Raw genomic sequence first — 23,534 nt, 5'->3', positions numbered from 1 at the left:
CCTCTATTTATCCATTCAATAACCATTTCAACTCAAAGCACATGAACAAATATTTACTGACCATGAATACATATCAGTCCCTGTGCTAGGCACTCAAGTTACAGATGACAGTCACTGAATACAAAGAGCATTCAGTTTAATGGGGAAAGGTAGATGTTTTAATATCTACTGATGTTTAACAAACCATCCAAAAACTTAGATAACTATTTTAAAACTTAGATAAAAAACAATTATTCCATTATGTTCATGGTATCTGTGGGTAAATTTGAGATAGGGCACAGTGAAGATAACTTGTCTCTGTTTCACGACGTCTTCAGAATTGGGGGGACTCTAAAACTGGAGGTAATTTGACAGGTGGAAGCCATCATTGTTGAAGCATCTTCAACTTAAATGTTGATTGGGATCTCAGCTATGGCTATACATGGACTAGCAATGGCAGAGCAGAAAGTAGGCATCATTAGAAGGTATTCTTCAAAAAGAAGATGGCCAAAGACACTATTACACAGTTCTTTTACACAGAACTATTACACAGTTCAGCTTGGCAAAAAGCATTACTTAAGCAATTAAAATTCACAAGGAATTGCTACCCATGCTTCTTTTCATATGGTATCACAATTCTCCAGGCTTTTACTCATTTATTGTATCACTGGGTCTTCCCAATCATACTTAAAGGTCAGTCTGATGGAACTAAGGTTTAAAGTCCTTCATTGATCTTTATGCAGAGTTGAACACCAAGCAAGCCTAAATGTAAGGGTTTGCTAATTGGTTGATTTATACAGCTACAAAAGAATACAATATTGACTGGGTGAGTGTGTGTATATGTGTGACACGAGTGTGACATGTTTCTGTCTCTATGTGGCTAAGTGTGGGACCAGCTGCAGTGGATGGTTTGAAAAAGTTGATGGATTTGGCTCCAGTGGCCTGTGGTTTTCCAACTGTAGATCTACCTTGCCAGGTCAAAAACATCCTTCAGTCATTCATCTAGAGTGAGTATGCAGGTAGTCTTCAAAACCAGAAAGGAAGGGGTAGGATGTTTGGAACACCCCTAGTGTCCTGAAATTCCAAACCCCAATAATGGGACCTCTCTAGCCTATAGTTCCACAAGCTACCCCATGCAGAAGTAGAAAACCATTTGAAGTTGTGGAATGGGCCCTGGATAAGGAGGGATCAGGGCATGTGCCAAAAGCGCATATTTTGCTAACCATTTTAAACGTATGCCTCCATTTTTATTTGAATTCTAACCCAGGGCACTTGGGCGTCTCAGTCGGTTGAGCATCCGAATTCAGCTCAGGGCATGATCTTGAGTTTCGTGGGTTCGAGCCCTGCATCAGGCTCTGTGCTGACAGCTTGCTCAGAGCTTGGAGTCTGCTTTGGATTCTGTGTCTCCTTCTCTCTCTGCCCATCCCCCCATTCATGCTGTATCTCTCTGTCTCTCAAAAATAAATAAATGTAAAAAAAAAAACTTTGAATTCTAACCCCCAAAAGGGACATTTGTTGCATTTTATTTTGTACTTGAGTAAAATACATACGTAATAAAGTGCACTAATTTCAAGTGTAAGTATACATTTGATGAGTTTTGAAAAAAATATACACTTGGGTAACTGATACTCAGATCAAGCTATATAGAACATTTCCAACATCCCCAGAGGCTCCTTTGGTGCTTCTTCCATTCACTACCTTCCTGGGTGTAACCCTTATTCTGAGAACTAGCACCATAGATTAGTCTTGCCTGTTGTTTATAAAACATATAAGCATATAATGCCTGGAGTTTTTATAAATGTAATCACAAAGTATGTATACTTTTGAGTCTTGCTTTTTTCACTAGGCATGTTTTTCAAATTATTTTATGTTTTACCATTGTATTAGTCATATATTTCTCTGTAACAATATTACTGTAAAGTTAGCAGATTAAAACAACATATTTATTATCTCATAGTTTCTATGGGTCAGGATTCAGTGCATGACTTAATGGGTCCTCTGCTTCAAGGTCTCATAAAGATGAAATCAAGATGTTGATTGGGAAAGATCCAACATAGGGAGAAGTAAGGGGACCCAAAGTTCCCTCGTTTCTCAAACACAGCAGTGTTGATGCCAAAGGACTTTGAATTCCAAGAGTCCAGGCTGCAGAGTGACAGAGACATCTCCAGAAACCCATGGAGACAAGCTGGAGGGTCATAGGTGTGCGACTGCAAACTGGGAGAGATAATACAGGCTGCATGGGCATAGATAGGAGGGATCACCTTCTGTGGAGAGACAAAAGGAAGAGAAAGAGAGGCTGCGGAAGCATAGAAATGTATCTGGACAAGAGAAAAACTATGGGCCATGACAGAGAATGATCCAATCTCTAACTGCAGGGCTTTCTCCAAACTGGGGCCGGCTGCCCTGTTCAAGAACCTGGGGAGGAGGGAAACCAGCTGTGGGCTTGGTAACTAGTTCAGAGGCACTGTCCACGGTGGGAGAAAGCAATATCCTGCTTGGAGTGCTGTGGGAAGAAGGTATATAACCATTCAAAAGACAAAGACTGCCTGTACCCGCCAGCCAGAGACCATATAACAGCTGCACAGAGTGGCACTTCCCCAGAACCGGGGAGCACAGAGCAGAACCCTTTAAGACAATGGGGTTTAAATCACAGCTGACCACCAAGTGGCAGAGGATTTGACAGAGCAGGACAAACTGCCTCCTTCACACCCATGGCACTGTGAGGACTGCCTGAACAGAGTGGTTTGAGACACCCAGTCCAGGTAGGAGAGACTGGCATGTTGCCATTTTTCTCCCCATCACTAACAAGGTGGGGTCTCAGGGAATGGACAGTGGGCCCACAGTGAGGTGGAACCCACCTACACCAAACCACACTGTTCCAGCCTGGTAACTGAGTATCTACTGGGGTGGGACAGATGCTGATGAACCAGACAGACCCTCCTCCAGACAAGTGCTGCCACTGGCTCCAAGGCACCCAAAGTTTTGCATTTCCTGATTTAATTCCTGGACAATTCTTGTTATATATATATATATATATATATATGTATATATATATATATATATATATATATATATATATTTTCTTCCTTTTCTCATTCTTGTTTCTTCCCTCCTCTATTCTGGTTATTCTAGCTGTTGGTTTGTTTAAGCAGGCATATTTAATCTATTCTCTTTATACCTGTTTCACATCTCCTTCTTTATTTCTCTCTCTCACTCACTCACTCACCTTCTGGATTAAGCTGTATAATTTCTCTGTCTGGTCAATTTTACTTTATTTTATTTTTCCCCACCCCTGCCATTTTTCTCTTTGTATGGATAAGGCCTCTTCCATCAATATGGTCCCCACCCAGCTGTTTAGTTATAGTTGGTGTTTCTGGATTTTTGTTTTTGGGTTTTTTTCTTGTTTTTTTTTTTTTTATTTTTTGTTTGTTTGTTTGTTTTCCTTTCCAGGGCTACATCAATGAAAAAAAATCAAATCACACCTGGTGGAGGGTCCAAAACATCACTAAGAGTAGGGAGATGAAGTCACAACAACAGACAGCAAGTAACACACTCCAAAAAACACCTCCTGAAGGGCGAAGCCCTGGAAAGTGTATGATCTCTCTTTAATATGTAGTGTTAGCAGGTGCAAGGCAAGCATTTAAAACACATAAGGGACAGAAAACTAGGCAAAATGATGAAAAAGAATATTGTTACTCAAAAGAAATTCCAGGAAGATATAACAGCTAAAAAATTATCAAAACAGATATAAACAATATAACTGAACAACAATTTAGAACAATAATCATTAGATTAACCACTGGGCTTGAAAAAAGTATATGAGATAGCAGAGAATCTATTGCTACGTAGACAAAGGAACTAAAAAGTTGTCATGATGAATTTAAAAATGTTGTAAATGATGTGAAAAATAAACTAGAGGTGGTGACAGCAAGAACTGAAGAGGTAGAGGGGAGAATAAGATGAAGCTGAGAAAAAGAGAGATAAAAAAAAATTCTAGACCACGAGAGGAGAAATAGAGAACTAAGTGATTCAAAGAAACACTATCATAGGAGTTCCAGAACAAGAAGAGAGAGAGAAAGGGATGGAAGATGTACTTTAAAAACTCTTAGCTGAGAACTTCCCAAACTGGGGAAGGAAACAGACATTGAAATCAAGGAGGCACAGAGAACTACCTTCATACATAACAGGAATCGGTCTTCTGCATGGCATATCATAGTGAAACTGGCAAAATACAAAGGTAAAGACAGAATTCTGAAAGCACCTAGGGATAAATGGGCATTAACCTACAAGTGTACACACATAAGGGTGCTTGCAGACCGATCTACTGAAAAGTGACAGGCTGGAAACGAGTGGCAGGAAACATTCAATGTGATGAGTAGGAAAAATATGCTGCCAAGGATCCTTTATCCAGCAAGCCTGTCATTCAGTATAGGAGAGATAAAGGTTTTCCCAAACAAACAAAAACTGAAGGAGTTCATCACCACTAAACCAGCCTTACAAGACATCCAAAAGGGGACTCTATGAGAGGAATGTTGCAAAGACCACAAAGGACCAGAGACATCACTACAAGCATGAAACCTATAGATAGCACAATGACTCTAAATCCTTACCTTTCAATAATAACACTGAATTTAAATGAACTAAATGCTCCTATCAAAAGATATATGGTATCATAATGGATGAAAAAAACAAGGCCCATTTATTTGCTGTCTACAACAGATCCATTTTAGACCTGAGTACACCTTCATATTGAAGGTGAGGAGATGGAGAACCATCTATCATGTTACTGGAAGTCAAAAGAAAGCTGGAGTAGCCATACTTATATCAGACAAATTATATTTTAAACTAAAGGCTGTACCAAGAGATAAGAAGGGCATTATGTCATAATTATGGGGTCTATCCATCAAGAAGAGCTAACAATTATAAATGTTTATATACCCAATTCGGAAGACATCCAAATATATAAAACAATTAATCACAAACATAAGCAATCTTATTGGTAAGAATGTTGTAATTACAGAGAACTTTAATATTCCACTTGCAGCAATGGACAGGCCATCTACAGAAAATCAATAAAGACACAGTGACCCTGAGTGATACACTGGACCAGAAGGACTTGACAGATATATTCAAATCATTTCATCCTAAAGCAGCAGAATACACTTCTTCTCAAGTGCACAGGGAACATTCTCCAAGATAGATCACATACTGGGTCACAAAACAGCCCTCAATAAATATAAAAAAATTGAGATCATATGCACACTTTCACATCACAATGCTATGAAACTTGAAAACAACCACAGGAAAAAGTTTGGAAAACCTCAAAATGCATGGAGGTTAAAGAACATCTACTAATGAACGAATTGGCCAACCAGGAAATTAAAGAAGAAATTAAAAAAATATATATGGAAACAAATAAAAATGAAAACACAAGAATCCAAACCCTTTGGGATGCAGCAAATGCAGTCCTAAGAGGAAAATACATTGAAATCCAGGCTTATCTCAAAAAACAAGAAAAATCCCAAATACAAAATATAAGAGAACACCTAAAGGAAGTGGAAAAAGAACACCAAAGAAACCCCAAGTCCAGCAGAGGAAAAAAAAATAAGATCAGAAAAAAAAATAAACAATATAGAATCCAAGGAAAACGCAGGAGAATAAATCAATGAAATTAAGAACTGTTTTTTTTTTTTTTGAGAAAAATAAGCAAAATTGACAAACCTCTAGCCAGACTTCTCAAAAAGAAAATAGAGAGGACCCAAATAGATAAAATCACGAACGAAAATGGATTTATCACAACCAATCCATCAGAAATGCAAACAATTATCATAGAATACCATGAAAAAACTATATGCCAACAAACTGGACAACCTGGAAGAGATGGACAAATTCCTAGATTCCCACACACTACCAAAACTCAAATGCCAAGAAATAGAAAATTTGAACAGACCCATTACTAGTGAAGAAATTGAATTAGTTATCAAAAATCTCTCAACAAATGGGGGTCCTGGGCCAGATGGCTTCCTAGGGGAACTCTACCAGGCATTTAAAGCAGAGTTAATACCTATACTTCTCAAGGTGTTCCAGAAAATAGAAACAAAAGGAAATATTCCGACTCATTCTATGAAGTCAGCATTATCTTGATTCCCAAACCAGACAGAGACCCCACAAAAAAGGAGAATTATATGCCAATATCTCTGATGAAGGTGGATGCAAAAATTCTCAAGAAGGTACTAGCAAATCAAATTCAACAGCGTATAAAAAGAATTATTCACCATGATCAAGTGGGATTCATTCCTTGGCTGCAGGGATGGTTCAATATTCACAAATCAATCAGTGGGACACATCACATTAATAAAAGAAAGGGTAAGGGGCGCCTGGGTGGTTCAGTATGTTGAGGGTTCGACTTTGGCTCAGGTCATGATCTCAGAGCTCGTGACTTTGAGCCCCACATCAGGTTCTGTGCTGACAGCTGGGAGCCTGGACCCTGGTTCGGATTCTGTGTCTCCCTCTCTCTCTGCCCCTCACCCACTCGCATTCTGTCTCTGCCTCCCTCAAAAATAAATAAACATTAAAAAAATTTAAAAAAAAGAAAAGAAAGGATAAGAACCATATGATACTGTCAATAGATACAGAAAAACATTTGACAAAATATAGCATACTTTCTTAATAAAAGCCCTCAAGAAAGTTTGGATAGAAGAAACATACCTAAACATCATAAAAGCCATATTTGAAAAGCCCACAGCTAATATCATCCTCAATGGGGAAAAACAGCTTTCCCCCTGGGATCAGGAACACGACAGGGATGTCCACTCTCACTACTGTTGTGTAACATAGTGTTGGAAATCCTAGCCTCAGCAATCAGGCAACAAAATGAAATAAAAGGCATCCAAATTGGCAAAGCAAAAGTCAAACTTTCACTTTTCACAGGCAAAATAATCCTCTACATGAAAAACCTGAAAGATTCCACCAAAAGGCTGCTAGAACTGATACATGAATTCAGCAAAGTCGCAGGGTACAAAATCAACATACAGAAATCGGTTGCATTTTTATACACTAATAATGAAGCAACAGAAAGAGAAATCAAGAAATTGCACAATTTGCACTATTCACAATTGCACCAAGAACCATAAAATACCTAGTAATAAACTTAATCAAAGATGTAAAAGATCTGTATGCTGAAAACTATAGAAAACTTATAAAAGAAATGGAGGAAGACACACAAAAAAATGGAAAAACATCCCATGCTCATGGATTTGAAGAATAAATACTTTTAAAATGTCAATACTACCGAAAGCCATCTACACATTCAATGTAATCCCAATGAAAATTGCACCAGCATTCTTCTCGAAGCTAGAACAAACAATCCCAAAATTTGTATGGAACCACAAAACACCCCAAATAGCCAAAGTAATATTGAAGAAGAAACCAAAGTGGGAGGCATCATAATCCCAGCCTTTAACCTTTACTGCAAAGGTATAATCATCAAGACGGTATGGTATTGGCACAAAAACAGACACATAAAAAAATGGAATAGAATAGAGAGCCCAGAATTGGACCCACAAATGTATGGCCAACTAATCTTTGACAAAGCAGGAAAAAGTATCCAATGGAAGAAAGACAGTCTCTTTAACAAATGGTGCTGGGAGAACTGGACAGCAACATGCAGAAGGTTGAAACTAGACCATTCTTACACCATACACAAAAATAAACTCAAGATGGATGAAAGACCTAAGTGAGAGACAGGAAACCATCAAAACTCTAGAGAAGAAAGCAGGCAAGAACCTCTTTGACCCTAGCCACAACAATTTCTTGCTAGACACATCTCCAAAGGCAAGGGAATTAAAAGCAAAAATGAACTTTTGGGACCTCAACAAGATAGAAAACTTCTGCACTGCAAAAGAAACAATCAACAAAACTAAAAGGTAACCGATGGAATGGGAAAAGATATTTGCAAATGACATATCAGATAAAGGGTTAGTATCCAAATTCTATAATGGACTTACCAAACTCAACACCCAAAAAAGAAATAATCCAGTGAAAAAATGGACAGAAGACATGAATAGACACTTTTTCAAGAAAGACATCCAGATGGCCAACAGACACATGAAAAGATGTTCATCATTCCTCATCAGGGAAATACAAATCAAAACCACAATTAGATACCACCTCACACTGATCAGAGTGGCTAAATTTAACAACTCAAGAAACAACAGATGCTGGCGAGGATGTGAGGAAATGAGAACCCTCTTGCACTGTTGGTGGGAATGCAAACTGGTGCAGTGACTCTGGAAAACAGTGTGGAGGTTACACAAAAAATTAAAAATAGAACTACCCTGCAACCCAGCAGTAGCACTACTGGGAATTTATCCAAAGGATACAGGAGTGCTGATTCATAGGGGCACATGTACCCCAATTTTTATAGCAGCAGTTTTAGAGATAGCCAAATTATGGAAAGAGCCTAAATGTTCATCAACTGATGAATGGATAAAGAAGATGTGGTTTATATATACAATGGAACGTTACTTGGCAATGAGAAAGAATGAAAACATGCCATTTGCAGCAACGTGGATGAAACTGAAAGGTATTATGCTAAGTGAAATAAGTCAGTCAGAGAAAACAGGTATTATATGTTTTCACTCATATGTGGAACTTGAGAAATTTAACAGAAGTCCATGGGGGAAATGGAAGGGAAATAAAAGAGTTACAGAGAGAGAAGAAGGCAAACCATAAGTGACTCTTAAATACAGAGAACAAACTGAGGGTTGATGGGGGTGTTGGGGAGAGGGGACAATGGGTGATGGGCATTGAGGAGGTAATTTTTTGGTATGAGTACTGGGTGTTGTATGTAAGCGATGAACCATTGCAATCTACTCCCCAAACCAAGAGCACAGTTTATACACTGTATGTTAGCCAATTTGACAATAAATTATGTTAAAAAAATAAAACCAAAAACCAGTTAGAAGAGAAAAAAAATGTTGGCGAGAGTAGCAGTCTTAATTGGGCTTGATCAGGAAAATTAATTACTTCCAAACTAACATGGTTATTGACAGCATGCAGTCTGTTGAAGGCTGCTAGACTGAGGTCCTCAGTTTCTTGCGAGTTGTTGGAACTATATTATAATGAAGCTATAAACACCCATTTCTATTTAGTGAACCCCCAGGATAGAATCCCTCTACTGGAGTATGGAGCACACATATTTTTAGATTTAGTATATATTTATACATGCTTATTGTTAATCCTCGCAATTACTTTGGGGGTAGTTATCACTATCCCTATTATTAGATGAGAAATCACAAACTTAGAGAAGGTGAATTAATCAAGGACCCAAGATAATAGAAAGCATCAAGTTATGATTCAAATCAAGGTCTTGCTAGCTCCAAGATCCTTAATACCACATCAGTGTTTTTCAAAATTCAGCCATTTGTATACAACCCTCACAATTTCTGCCATATCTTAAAGAGTAACTATCCACAAAATCATTGTTCTGATATACAAGTATGTTTTTCCTAATAAACATAAATATATACATAACTGTTAAAATAAAAAAAACAGTCAACTGTGAACCACTTAAAATAATTTTGCATACCACAGACAAGTTGTGCTGGTACAATTTGGGAAATACTTGGCTGGCTGCACATTGAAGCTAAGAGTTATATTCTTCTTGTTCTGGCCCTATCACCAATTCTCTGTGTGTTCTTGTCCAAGTCCCTTCCCCTCTCTGGGCTCCAGTTACTCCATATATACAATGGCAGACATAGAGTGAATCTTTTGTGTACCCTTCCCTTGTTGGGTCTGCCTTGTACTCTGTGTCAGAGATAATGAACAGATTCATATGGCACATCTGTAGCCAATGGTGGCAGGATGGAGATGTTTAAGTCCATCAGCTTCCCTTTATCATGCAGTGGCAAAGGCCCTGCTTTCTGTCATCCACCGCTGTGTATGGATCTGATCCATTGGACATGGAGCAGTACGTCTGTACTGCTGGGGTAAAGAAGGGGATTATGCATATATGTGGGTGGATATAGGTATCACTAATACAGGATTCTTTCCCACGATCCACTTCACCCCACCATATGTCCAGTTCTTCAGCCTGCCACATGATTTCAGTCTTCCAACAGTAGAACTGTTGCCTGTTGTTATTTGTTCTTTCAGCACAACCTTCTTGTGAATGCAGCAGCTCAGGGAGCTAAACATGGCCACAGGGGAAGACCTCCTTTCAGTGTGGTGTTGATTATGTGAAATTATTACTATTACATATGAAAATATCACACAGGTCAGAGTTTCAGTTCCAGATTCAACAAAATTCAATTAGTTGTTGTTATGATAGTCTGCCTCCCCTTACCAGCAAGAACTCTCAGTCCCTTCTAAGCCATGAGCAGCAGTTAGCTTGTTTATACAATAAATTGATTAATTTGATAAATTAATGTAATGGTAGTGAAAGAACATTTACACTATGAACCATTCACACACCAACTTCCCATTTCAAAACAGTTTAGGTTCGTTCATAGGCCTGACTGTAGCCTCAGACTTCAAATTAAATTATGAATAAACCAGTGCTGATGGAGTTCCCACTGAGTGTCCAGGCCTGGGCCAGTCTAAGGCATGTAGTAGAGAGATGTAGGAAAGGAACAGGGGGAGAAAAATTACATACAGGACATTTGTTCTAAGCATTATGTGAAATATTGTTTAAAACTTTATTCTCCCAGCAATTCTCTGAAGGAGGTATTATTACTATCTTGCTTTTACAGACAAGGATTCTGAAAGATTACAAAATAGTGGCAAAGACAGGATTCATACCAGGCCCAGTCAACTCCAATACCTACATATTTTTTCTACTATACAATACCGATTTTAAAATGTTTTTATTTTTATTTATTTATCTTGAGAGAGAGAGAAAGAGAAAGAGAGAGATATATGGACAGAGAAAGACAAAGAGAGAGAATCCCAAGAAGGCTCTGCACAGTGTGCCCTGACTGTGCAGAGCCCAACATGGGGCTTGAACCCACAAAACCATGAGATCATGACCTGAGCTTAAATCAAGAATCAGAGGCTTAACTGACTGAGCCGCACAGGTGCCCTGTAATGTAGTATACCTTTAAGTACAATTGCCTCTGCCCTTCAGCTTATCTCACTACAATAGGGAAAGGGGTACTGTTTGAGCGGGAAGGAAAGACCAAAAGCCGCAAATACTAGAAAGGAACAGAAACAATCTCCAGAAATAATGACAAAACAAGAAATAAAATGGCATTAAATACATATCTGTCAATAATTATTCTTAATGAAATGGACTAAATGCTCCAATCAAAAGACACAGGGCATCAGAATTGATAAAAAAAAAAAAATCCCATCTATATGCTGACCACAAGAGAACTCATTTTAGACCTAAAGACAAATGCTGGTTGAAAGGATGGGGATGGAGAAGTATTTACCATGCAAATGGATTTCAAAGGAAAGCCAGAGTAGCAATACTTATATTAGACAAACTAGATTTTAAAGCAAATACTGTAAGAAGAGATGAAGAAGGGCACTATATCATAATGAACATGTCTATCCAACAAGAAGATCTAACAATTGTAAATATTTATGCCCCCAACTTGAAACACCCAAATATTTAAAACAATTACTACAAACATGAAGGAACTCATTGATAATAATACAATAATAGTAGGAGATTTTAACACCCCACTTACTTCAATGGACAGATCACTTAAACAGGTAATTAAGGAAACAATGGCTTTGAATGACACATTGGAGCAGATGGACTTAACAGATATATTCAGAGCATTTCATCCTAAGGCAGCAAACTACACATTCCTTTCAAATGCACAAGGGACTTCTCCAGAACAGATCAAATCCTAGGTCATAAGTCAGGCCTGAACAAGTACAAAAAGATTGAGATAATATTATGCATATTTTCTGACCAGAATACTATGAAACTTGAAGTCAACCACAAGAAAAATTTTGGAAGCACCGCATATACTTGGAGCCTTAAAGAGCATGGCACTAAACAATGAATGGGTCAACCAGGAAATTAAAGAAGAAATTTAAAAATACATTAAAATAAATTAAAATTAAAACAAAATTATCCAAAACCTTTGGAATGCAGAAAAAGCAGTCAGAAGACAGAAGTATATGGCAATAGAGGCTTTCCTCAACAAGCAAGAAAAATATCAAATAAACAACCTAACCTCACACCTAAAGGATCTAGATAAAGAACAACAAACAAAGCTTAAAGCCAGAAGAATTAGGGAAATAATAAAGATTAGAGCAGACATAAATGATATAGAAACAAACAAGCAGAAAATTAGATCAATAAAGCCAGGGCTGGTTATTTGAAAGAAAATTAATAAAATTGATAACACCCCAGCTGGAATTAGCAAAAAAGAAAAAAAGATGTAAATAAATAAAATCACAAATGATAGAGGAGAAATGACAACCAACACCACAGAAATACAAACAATTATGAGAATATTATATGAAAAATTATATGCTACCAAATCAAGCAATCTAGAAGAAATGATAAATTACTAGAACCATACAAACTACCAAAACTGAAACACGAAGAAATAGAAAACTTGAACAGACTGATAACCAGCAAAGAAATTGAATGAATAATCCAAAATCTCCCAACAAACAAATGTCCAGGGACAGATGGCTTCCCAGGAGGATTATACCAGACATTTAAAGAAGAGTTTGGAGTGTCTGGGTAGCTCAGTAAGTTAAGTGTCAAACTTCATATCGGCATAGGTCATGATCTTATGATTTGTGAGATAGAGTCCCACATCTGGCTTTGTGCTGACAGCACTCTCCCTCTCTCTCTGCCCCTCCCCCAAGCACATTCTCTTTCTCTCTCAAAATAAATAAACTTTAAAAACCTTCCAAACTAATTCTATGAGGCCAGCATTACCCTGATTCCAAAACCAGATTAAGACTCCACTAAGGAAGGGAACTACAGGTCAATATCACTGATGAACATGGATGCAAAAATTCTCAACAAAATACTAGCAAATCAAATCCAACAGTACATTAAAAGAATCACCTACCACAATCAAGTGGGATTTATTCCTGGGCTGCAAGAGTGGTTCAATATTCACAGATCAATCAACGTGATACACCACATTAACAAAAGAAATGATAAGAAGTGTATGATCCTCTGAATAGATGCAAGAAAAGCATTTGACAAAATACAGCATCCTTTCTTAATAAAATCTCTTAAGAAAGTATGGATAAAAGAAACATAATTCAAGATCATAAAGGCCATATATGAAAGACCCAAAGCTAATATCCTCAATAGGGAGAAACTGAGAGCTTTTTCTCTATGGTCAGGAAGAAGACAGGGATGTCCACTCTCATGGGGCGCCTGGGTGGCTCAGTCGGTTAGGCGTCTGGCTTCAGCTCAGGTCATGATCTTGTGGTCGCGAGTTCGAGCCCCGCGTCAGGCTCTGTGCTGACCGCTCAGAGCCTGGAGCCTGTTTAAGATTCTGTGTCTCCCTCTCTCTGACCCTCCCCCCATTCATGCTCTGTTTCTCTCTTTCTGAAAAATAAGTAAACATTAAAAAAAAACTTTAAAAAAGAGACTCATAAATATGGAGAACAAACAGAGGGTTACTGGAGTGGGTGTGGGAGGGGGAATGGGCTAAATGGGTAATGGGCTCTAAGGAATCTACTCCTAAAATCATTGTTTCACTATATGCTAACTAATTTGGATGTATTTTTTTAATTAAAAACTTAAAAAAGTATACACACACACACACACACACACACACACACATACACACACACATATACATACATTGGAATATTACTCAACCATATAGAATGAAATCTTGCCATTTGCAAAAACTTGGATGTAACTAGACAGTATTATGCTAAGTCAGTGAAGGAAAGACAAATATATGATTTCACTCATACGGGGAATTGAACAAACAAAGCAGATGAACATGGGAGGAAAAACGAGAGGCAAACCAGAAAACAGACTCTTAACTAAAGAACAAATTGAGGGTTACTGGAGGAGAGGTGGGCGGGGGATGGGTTAAATGGGTAATATGTTTTAAGGAGGACATTTGTGATGAGCACTGGGTGTTGTATATAAGTGATGAGTCACTAAATTCTACACGTGAAACTAAGATTATACTGTATGCCAACTAATTGTAATTTAAATAACAACTTAAAAAAGAAACAAAAGTAAAATAAAATAAACAAACAAAAGAAAAATGTAAAAGACACCTAGTTCTACCTGATTCTGTTTCTATTTCACATCTTTCATGAAACTCTCCTTGACCATCCCAGCCCATAGGATTCTCTCTTAGAATCTATATAGCACTAATGTATCTGTATTGCTTATTCCGAAAATTGTATGAAATAGTGGGAAGTAGCCTTAGAGATGATTCAAAAACTCTGTACTAATGAGGAAATTGGGGCCCAGAGACAGTAAAGGAATTACCCAAGGTCACACAGTAGCTCAAAGGCTTCTGATTGTTGATCTAGTGCTTCTGTTCCTACATCCAGGTTGGAGTAGGGAGTACAGAAGAGGGATGAGTGGTAACTTGGCATAGAGGAACAATCAGATATGATATCCAAATGCCCGATTAAAATCATCTAATATATGTAAAATTACTTAGCATATCCCAGATATAGAGCAGTTTCTCAATATGCTTTGTTTGTCTCTGAATCAAAAGTTAATCAAGTCACAACCATCATCTTCTCATGGTCTCCACAGCCAGGGGTTAAATCACGCAAGTCACTCTGTGGCTAAAATATGGTTCTTTACACATGCATTACCTATTCTTTTCATTTGTCTGCCCTATGTGTCTTTAATTTACACATTTATTTCCTTTTTTAGCTTCCCTTAATGTTTATTTATTTTAAATAAATCTCTTTCAAGAGTTCAACTGCAACTTTTATTCATCCTCTATACTTCAATATGTCACTTTTTAAAATGAAAATTTGGTTACTACTTAACCACAGGACATAGACAACTTCTTAGCATAGCATCAAAATTGGATCTCAGACTTCCTATCCATACTCCTATCCTCTTCAAATTACTATTGCTTTGCTATGTACTTTCATTTCTTTGTGCCTTTGTATGTGGTTTTCTCTCAGTATTCCATCATGGCTTCTATACATATCCTGACTTCTATGCCTGGCAAGCTCTGTTTAATAATGCACAAATATTCTAAATGTGAATTATTCCCCCAACCTTCCCAAGATTAATTTGCTGCTTTCTTTTGAATTTAATTAATCTGTTGTTAATGACATTGATTATATTTAATTATAACCAATTAACATATCTGGTACACTCTACAGTGCCTCTGTCTTTGACTGTGAAATGTTTGAAAGAATAAAAGATGTCTTACTTATATATCTTTTCTTTCACATGTTCCATAAATGGCTGTGACTAACTGCTATCACAACTCAAGTGGAAAAACTACAGAGACTGGTGTATAATTGTCTCTTCCTAACTAGAGTTACTTCCTTCACAGTCTTCACTTATTAACCAGAGGACTCTGGCCAGGTTAAGAAAGTATGATGACTTTCTTGTCTCTCTTGCCTTCCTTTTTAGCATGAGCAATGCTACAAAGGCACAATCGAGAAGGACAGGTGCTAAACAAATACTCAGTGGTGAGAAACAGGCAGTAACTCACACACTAGAGGTGAGTCTGCCTCTGCTATATGATACTCAGAGGCTGGACACTTGTGTGCAGGCCCCATTCCTTCCATCCAACCATCAGACAGGAAGACATTGCTGCCCAGCAAGTCTGAAAATATCTGGACCCCACATATCTATCCAGGAAGTGATGTTTGGCAAGTGCGTGGTGCCCCAGTGTGTTGAGACACTGTGATGGATGCATGTATAATACCAACAACTCTTCCTACTTCGAGAGAATTGTTTTGTAAGAAAGAGTCTGGAAAAAGGCACATAATTTATGGGCACCACCTGCAACCCCTGTCTGAATTCAGTCAGTTTTCTTCTTCCAGTAAGGTCTAAGGCTCCACACGTCTTGCCAGCTTTCAAGAAAGCCAATTGATATACTGTTTACTCTACTATATATATTAGAAGCATTGGAGATTGGGACCTTGACCTGCTCATTTGAATTCTTAGGAACATCCAGAATCTGAGCTGGAGGAAAGTGACAAAGTTTGCCAGAAGATTGGGTTTTGGTTTGGGACCCTACATCTTAATGTGTCATAGACAAACTAGGAGTGACCATAAGAGTGAGCAGAACAGGATAAGGCTGGAGCCAAGGTCCCAAGATAAAAGATCTGAGGAGCAGTATCTGTTTAACTTGAATCATAGAAGATACAGGAGAATGAGGACACTGTCTTCAGATTTATGCAAGTCTGTCTTGTATCAGAGGAAGCAGACTGATTAAAACAGAATCCAGTTCAGCATGAAGGAAAACTTTCTAGAAATAAGAACTATTGAATGGCTTCTTTAACAGAAATTGAGTTATCCAAGTTTGCTGGTATTTAAGCAGGGGAAGGGTAATTTATTGGTGAGGGTTCAAAATAATTTAACTCAGTTGTCCTTGGAGCCCAGGCTTAATAGTGATCTTATCATCCATCAGATGAGTACCAGGTTATTACACTTTTTCCACTTGAAGGTGGGGGTTGATGTCACTGTGGTGTTAGCACCAGATCTTCTACTGCCTTCCCTAACATACAGAAATTTGGACTGCTGACATTTGGATAATTGTGGGACAATTAACCTATCAGCCTAGGGGACAGAGATGCTCTACTTTGAAGCATCAAATACAATTGCACTCAATATATAAATGGTAATATATGCGAGCTCAGCTTGTGGAATCTCCACTACCTATACCTTATACCTAGAAAGGACTTACTACTTTTCAAACTGAGCTATCACCCTGAAAGAAAGATAATGATTAACTCTCATTTTATAGATGAAGAAAATTTTTACATAGATTAACTTCCATAAAATAGCTATAAAGAATAAGTAATGCCAGATTATACTGACACTCCAATATCCACCACAGTCAGACCATCCTTGCAGTCTTTCTTCCCAAGAATATTTTTTGTCCCCCTATTACATGCCAAGCACTCTAGAAAGCAACTTATGGGTCCTCCCTCCCCCAACCTTTTAATTCTGAAGAATATAAAACCAACAAAATTTGAAAGAATAGTACAATTAACATCCATATTCCATCTATCTACACACATGCACACACACACACACACACACACACACACACACACTTTTTGTTCAACCACTTAAATAGTTGCAGACATTATGAAATTTTACCCATAAACATTTGGCTTATCTTTGAAACATGAATAGTCTCTTACATAACACAGTAGCATTATCATACTCAAGAAAATAAATATTGATTCAATGTTAAATAACACACTCTAACTTCCCAGTTACAAAAAAGAAAATGTCTTTTGATCGTTTCCTTTGCTTTCAATCTGTAAACCCATTAAAGTTTACAAACTGCATTTGTCTATCCTATCCCTTCAGTGTCCCTTAATCTAAAATGCCACTCAGGGAGCCTGGGTGGCTCAGTTAGTTAAGTGTCTGACTTTGGCTCAGGTCTTGATCTTGCAGTTTGTGAGTTCAAGCCCCGCATCAGGCTTTCTTCTGTCATTGCAGAGCCTGCTTCAGATTCTCTCTCTCTCTCTCTGTCTCTCTGCCCCTCCCCGGTTCTCTCTCTCTCTCTCTCTCTCTCTCTCTCTCTCAAAACTAAGAAAACATTTAAAAAAAAATGTTCTCCATTCCACCCGTTTTTGTCTTTCATAAAATTAGCATTATTGAATTCAGGTTCAGGACGATTGATATATAGAATGCTATAGGTCTTTTCAACACAGAAGATAGGCAAAATTGCTTCTGTCAACTTAATTAAACAAGGAGGCTATTAGAATGAGGTGGCTTTAATGCCTTAGTAGCTTATGCAAGCAAACCAAAACCTAAGCCTATAATGCTTGAAGGCTAAGAAATCAAAATTTTAGGACAATCCATTGCAAACAGCCAACTAGACTTTCCCAAATAATGCAGCCACTTAAGCTTCAACTATCAAATAATTTAGTTGCTTTGCGTTCACATCTTCCTTGTAAAAGTCTTTCCCCTAACTCCTGTCAATGGAGTACTCTTAACCACTTCTGGATTGGCACTGCCTAATTCAAATTAATTTTTGCCCAAATAAACTGCTAAAATTATTAACATGCTTCAGTTTATCTTTAACAGTCCTGGTGTCAAAAGACAAATCAGGAGATCCCCAGTGGCCCCCTGGGAAAAATGAGCAGTTAACATGTGTAGATATCCATTTAGCCCATTGTGCTCACTGCTTTCTTGCTGTATCTGGAGGTCTCAAGTAAGTCCTTCTTGGATATCTGAACTCCACAACTTTTGCATTACGAGCTCTCAGAGTTTATTTAAGCATTCCTTTTTACCAGAGTGAGTCTGGAGTTGGACTGGATCTGACTTAAACTGGACTGGGTCCAGTGTGAGGCCTCAGATAAATAAAATTTTGTTTTAAAGGGGAAAATAAGACAAAATGGGTTCCTTCAAATCCAAAGAGTCAGGCACCTCTATCTGGGATTCTGGCTAACTATATGTATGAAAATTACAGGTCCAGAACCTATGTTTTAACAAGTGGGGTAGCCTTACCAAAGATTATCTTTGGTGGAAATTACAGTGGCCCTGGTGTGAAACTTTTAAACTAGATAAGAGTATCCATTCATGAGGTACACTAGAAAAAAAGGGCTTCTCATCCAAGAACTCAGAAGGCAACAGGAAAAAATACTTCTCCCCTACAGTTTCTTATAACCCTGATGGAACCTGCTGAGGCACTCTAATCACTGTAGAGCTTGCAAATGAAGTCCTAGAAAAACTGGCTAAGGACGGTAAAGAGCAAGGAGTCTTACCAAAATCATATCTTGGATATCTCTTTGTAGTTTTAGGTTAAAAAAAAGAAGGTAAAATTTTACCTTGCTCCTTTCTTCCCAAGCTCAGAGTCTCATAAATTTGGTTTTGGGGTACCCATTGGATATCTATCCTTTCCCTACCAGTAACAGCTATTGCTTTCTTGTCTTATTTTGTGTCCTGAGAACTTGTCTTGGCTTCCTGCCCATTGGAGCACAAAAATTGCTGGTTCTTGGATGTGCAGGCAGCGTAATACTCAGGTTAGAGGCTCCAAGAATATGGATTGACATAAATGGGGGTTGTGCCCCATTTGCAGTTAACATACTACCAACTGTTGCTAGCTCTCATGGGAATAATTTAAATTTTTCTTTGTCTTGGGTATCTTTGAAAGTCGTTCTGGATCTTGGGATGGCTGTGCCCTTTGCAACTTCTTTGGGGATGGCTTTTGTGTTCATAGTTAAACCATAAAAGACTTACTGGTTTCAAGTCACTTGGTTTAAAAAGAAAAAGGAAAAAAAAAAAAATATATATATATATATATATATATATTTAATTTTAGTATAGTTGAAACACATGTTACATTAGTTTTAGATGTTCAAAATAGTGATTCAACCTCCTATATTTCATGCTAGGCTCACCACAAATGTAGCTACCATCCACCACCATACAATGCAATCATTGATTATATTCCCTATGCTATGCCTTTTATTTCTGTGACTTATTCATTCTATAACTGGAAACCTGTATCTCTTATTCCTCTTCATTCATTTTGCCCAGTCCCCCACACACTTTTCTCTAGAAACCATCAGTTTGTTCTCTGTATTTATAGGTCTGATTCTGTTTTTTGTTTGTTTATTCATTTGCTTTTATTTTTTTCTTAGATTCCACACTTGAGTGAAATGATATAGTATGTGTCTTTCTCTGACTGACTTCTTTCATTAGCAATATAGTCTCTAGATCCAACCATGTTGTTGAAAATGGCAAAACTTTATTCTTTTTATGGCTAAATAATATTCCTGTGTGTGTGTGTGTGTGTGTGTGTGTGTGTGTGTGTGTGTGGTATGGTGGTATGTTTATTGTAGCATTCTTTACAATAGCCAAGATATGGAAACAATATAAGTGTTCATCAATACACAGATGGATAAGGAAAATGTGGTGTGTGTGTGTGTGTTGTGTGTGTATATATATATATATATAATTTATTTATTTTATTTTTTCATATCTAAGTTTATCTCTTTTTATTTTAATTCCAGTATAGTTAACATGAAGTATTATATTGCTTTCAGGTATACAATATAATGTTTCAATAATTTTGTACATCACCCCAATTCTCATAATTACAAGTGCATTCCTTAATCTCCATCACCTACTTTACCCATTCCCCACCTATCTCCCCTCTGGTAATCATCAGTTTGTTTTCTATAGTTCGGTGTCTGTTTTTTCATTTGTCTCTCTCCACCTTATTTTTTTTTTTGCTTGCACATTTGTTTTGTTTCTTAAATTGCACATATGAGTGAAATCGTATGGTATTTTTCTTTCTCTGACTGACTTATTTCATTTAGCATTATACTCTCTAGCTTCATCCATGTCATTTGCAAATGGCAACTTTCATTCTTTTTTATGTCCGAATAATATTCCACTGTATATTTATATATACTACTTTTTCTTTATCTGTTCAACAGTTAAACATTTGGGCTGTTTCCATAATTTGGCTATTAATAATACTGCAATAAACATAGGGATGCATGTATCCCTTTGAATCAGTGTCCTTGCATTTTTTTAGTAAATACTAGTAGTTCAATAACTGGATCATAGGATACTTCTAATTTTAATTTTTTGAGGAACCATCATAATGTTTTCTACAGTAGCTGTACCAGTTTTCATTCCCACCAACAATGTAAGAGGCATCCTTTTTCTCCACATCCTCACCAATACCTGTTTTTTTCTTGTGTTCTTGATTTTAGCTATTCTCACATGTATCTTATTGTAGCTTTTATTTGTATTTCCATAATGTTAAGTGATGTTGAGCATCTTTTTGTGTGTCTGTTGGTCATCTTGATGTCTTCTTTGGAGAAATATCTATTCATGTCTTCTGCCCATTTTTAAATTGGATTATATGGATTTGTGGGTGTTGAGTTGTGTATGTTCTTTATATATCTTGCTACTAACCTGTTTTTGGATATGTTATTTGAAAATGTCTTCTCCCAATTTTTTTTTAAATGAACTTTATTGTAAGGATGCTGCCACATTGGAAACTGATTTTCAGGTCCCACAATCAATATTTTTAAGGACTTCTCCCCTAAGCTAAAATGGAACTATGTAGTCAGAAGGAAGGAGAATATCATGAAGCCATTGTGAAAGGATTTACTAAAACATTCCAAAATGCACAGCTCTAAACCTAGAACATATGAATGTTTTGATTTCCATCTTAATTGAAAATTTTCTCCCTAATATACACAAGGAAATTAAAGATGATATAGTTGGATCTGTGGGTCAGTCCCTTGACTGCAATTCAGATCACAACCCAATTCTTTGAGAAATTAAAAACAACAATTATTGTCTTACAAATCAAGTATTTACAAGAACAGAAATGCAGCTTTAGAAGGTAATCAAAGCCCTCCAATACTTTTTACCAATCCCCAACCTCCCCTATTTATTTAAAAATATTTGTAGATTTGTAAAAGATCTGTACTTAGAAACCAAAACCCCTTTTTGGAAAAAATGTACACCTTTTTTCTGTACTTTTGAGATGTTTTACCCTGTTTTTTTTTTTTAAGAACCTAGATCCATCTCAGGGCACCTGGGTGGCTCAGTCAGTTAAGTGTTTGACTCTTGGTTTCAGCTCAGGTCATAACCGTGAGTTCAAGCCCCACATTGGGCTCTGCATTGCTGGTGCAGATTCCCAAGTGGAATCCCTGCTTGGGATTCCCTCTCCCTCTCTCTCTGTTCCTCCCCCACTTGCTTTCTTCCCTCTCTCAAAATAAATAAATAAATAAATAAATAAAAGAAACCAGAGCCATCTCTTTGAAATGCAAACCTCAGGGAAATAATTTTTATCAAAAAGGCAAAAAAGTATTCAAACCTGGGCAAATGAGAAACCTAAAAACACTTTTCAAGGAATATTACTAGAAATTTTAAACCTTCTGAACAGATAACCTTAGCTTATTTCATTTTCCAGAGAAACAATTTCATTCTGACTTTTCTTTTATAAACTAAGGATTTCTGTATTATTTTATAACAAGAGCTATAAAATCTCTGTTTATGTCTGTCTATGTTTACATATGTCTATATGTGTATGTTATAGATGTGTTATTTTACCTCCAGCTGACACTGTCAAAATTAAATTATAAAAGAGATCTATATAATTGGCTTAAAGAAAAATAAGACATATAAATTAAGTATTATTTCACAAATATAGAAACTAACCCAAAAGTTTTTTCTAGTTCACATGATCTAAAACAATATTATGTAAAAGAAAATAAAAGATTGGTTTAATTAAAACAGGCGTATCTTCAGAGTTATCCACATTAAAGATAATATGGATGGGGCGCCTGGGGGGCTTAGTTGGTTAAGTGTCCGACTTTGGCTCAAGTCATGATCTCACGGTTTGTGAGTTTGAGCCCTGTGTCGGACTCTGTGCTGACAGCTCGGAGCCTGGGGCCTGCTCCAGATTCTTTGTCTTCCTTTCTCTTTCTTCCCCTCCCCCACTTGTGCTCTGTCTCTCTGTGTCTCTTAAAAGTAAATAAATGTTAAAAATTAAAAAAATAAAGATAACGTGGATATAGAACTTTTATTCTACTTAAGCTTACAAAAAGTTAAATAAGCTCATGTTATCTCTGCTACAGAATTTGTCAGCAAGAACAATTGACTTATGATGGTTAGCTGTTCAATGTCTTGTGGAATTGTCATGAGTAAATTAAACATAATTGTTAAGAACAAGTTAACTAAGGGCCCCTGGGTGGCTCTATCAGTTAAGCATCTGACTTTGGCTCAGGTCATGATCTCACAGTCTGTGAATTTGAGTGTTGCATCGGGCTCTGTGCTGAAAGCTCAGAACCTGAAGCCTGCCTCAAATTCTGTGTCTCCATCTCTCTCTGCCCCTTCCCTGATTGCACTCTGTTTCTCTCTCTTAAAAAATAATAAACATTAAAAAATAAAAAAATCAATTTAACTAATTAAATGTAAGATAAAAGTTTATAAATAAACTTTTTGACAATAATTATAGTTTTTGTATATCTACTTAAAAACAATTAAAAAAAGCTTTTTGGTAACTTGAAACCTTAAAGCTAATGCTAAGTAAAATTATGGATATTTGTTGAATATCTAGAATATTTCCAAATAAGATAAAACACTGAAACATCAATTACTAAAATTGAGGTTAGTTTACTTTTTGTTTCTTAACACAGAGAAAATAACGTTATTTGGGTCTATCAGTAAACATGGTTTGTGCCACATTGAAGAAATTACTTCTAGAAATTCTAAAAGAAAAATAATTCTAGAAATTTTAAAATGTATTTATAAAATTACATATCTACAGAATGCTAGTGAAACAGTCCATATTTCCTTACTTTTCAGTTTTCACTGGAAATTAAGGTTTCTTAGGGTTAACAATTATAATAAGTAGGGGAGGAGTTAATATCGAGGAGGAGGAGTAGGGGGACCCTCAGCTTGG

This window comes from Leopardus geoffroyi, chromosome X (assembly GCF_018350155.1).
Source record: "Leopardus geoffroyi isolate Oge1 chromosome X, O.geoffroyi_Oge1_pat1.0, whole genome shotgun sequence".
NCBI classification, from domain to species: Eukaryota; Metazoa; Chordata; class Mammalia; order Carnivora; family Felidae; genus Leopardus; species Leopardus geoffroyi.
The sequence above is the reverse complement of the archived record's forward strand: the minus strand, read 5'-3'. Positions refer to the sequence as shown.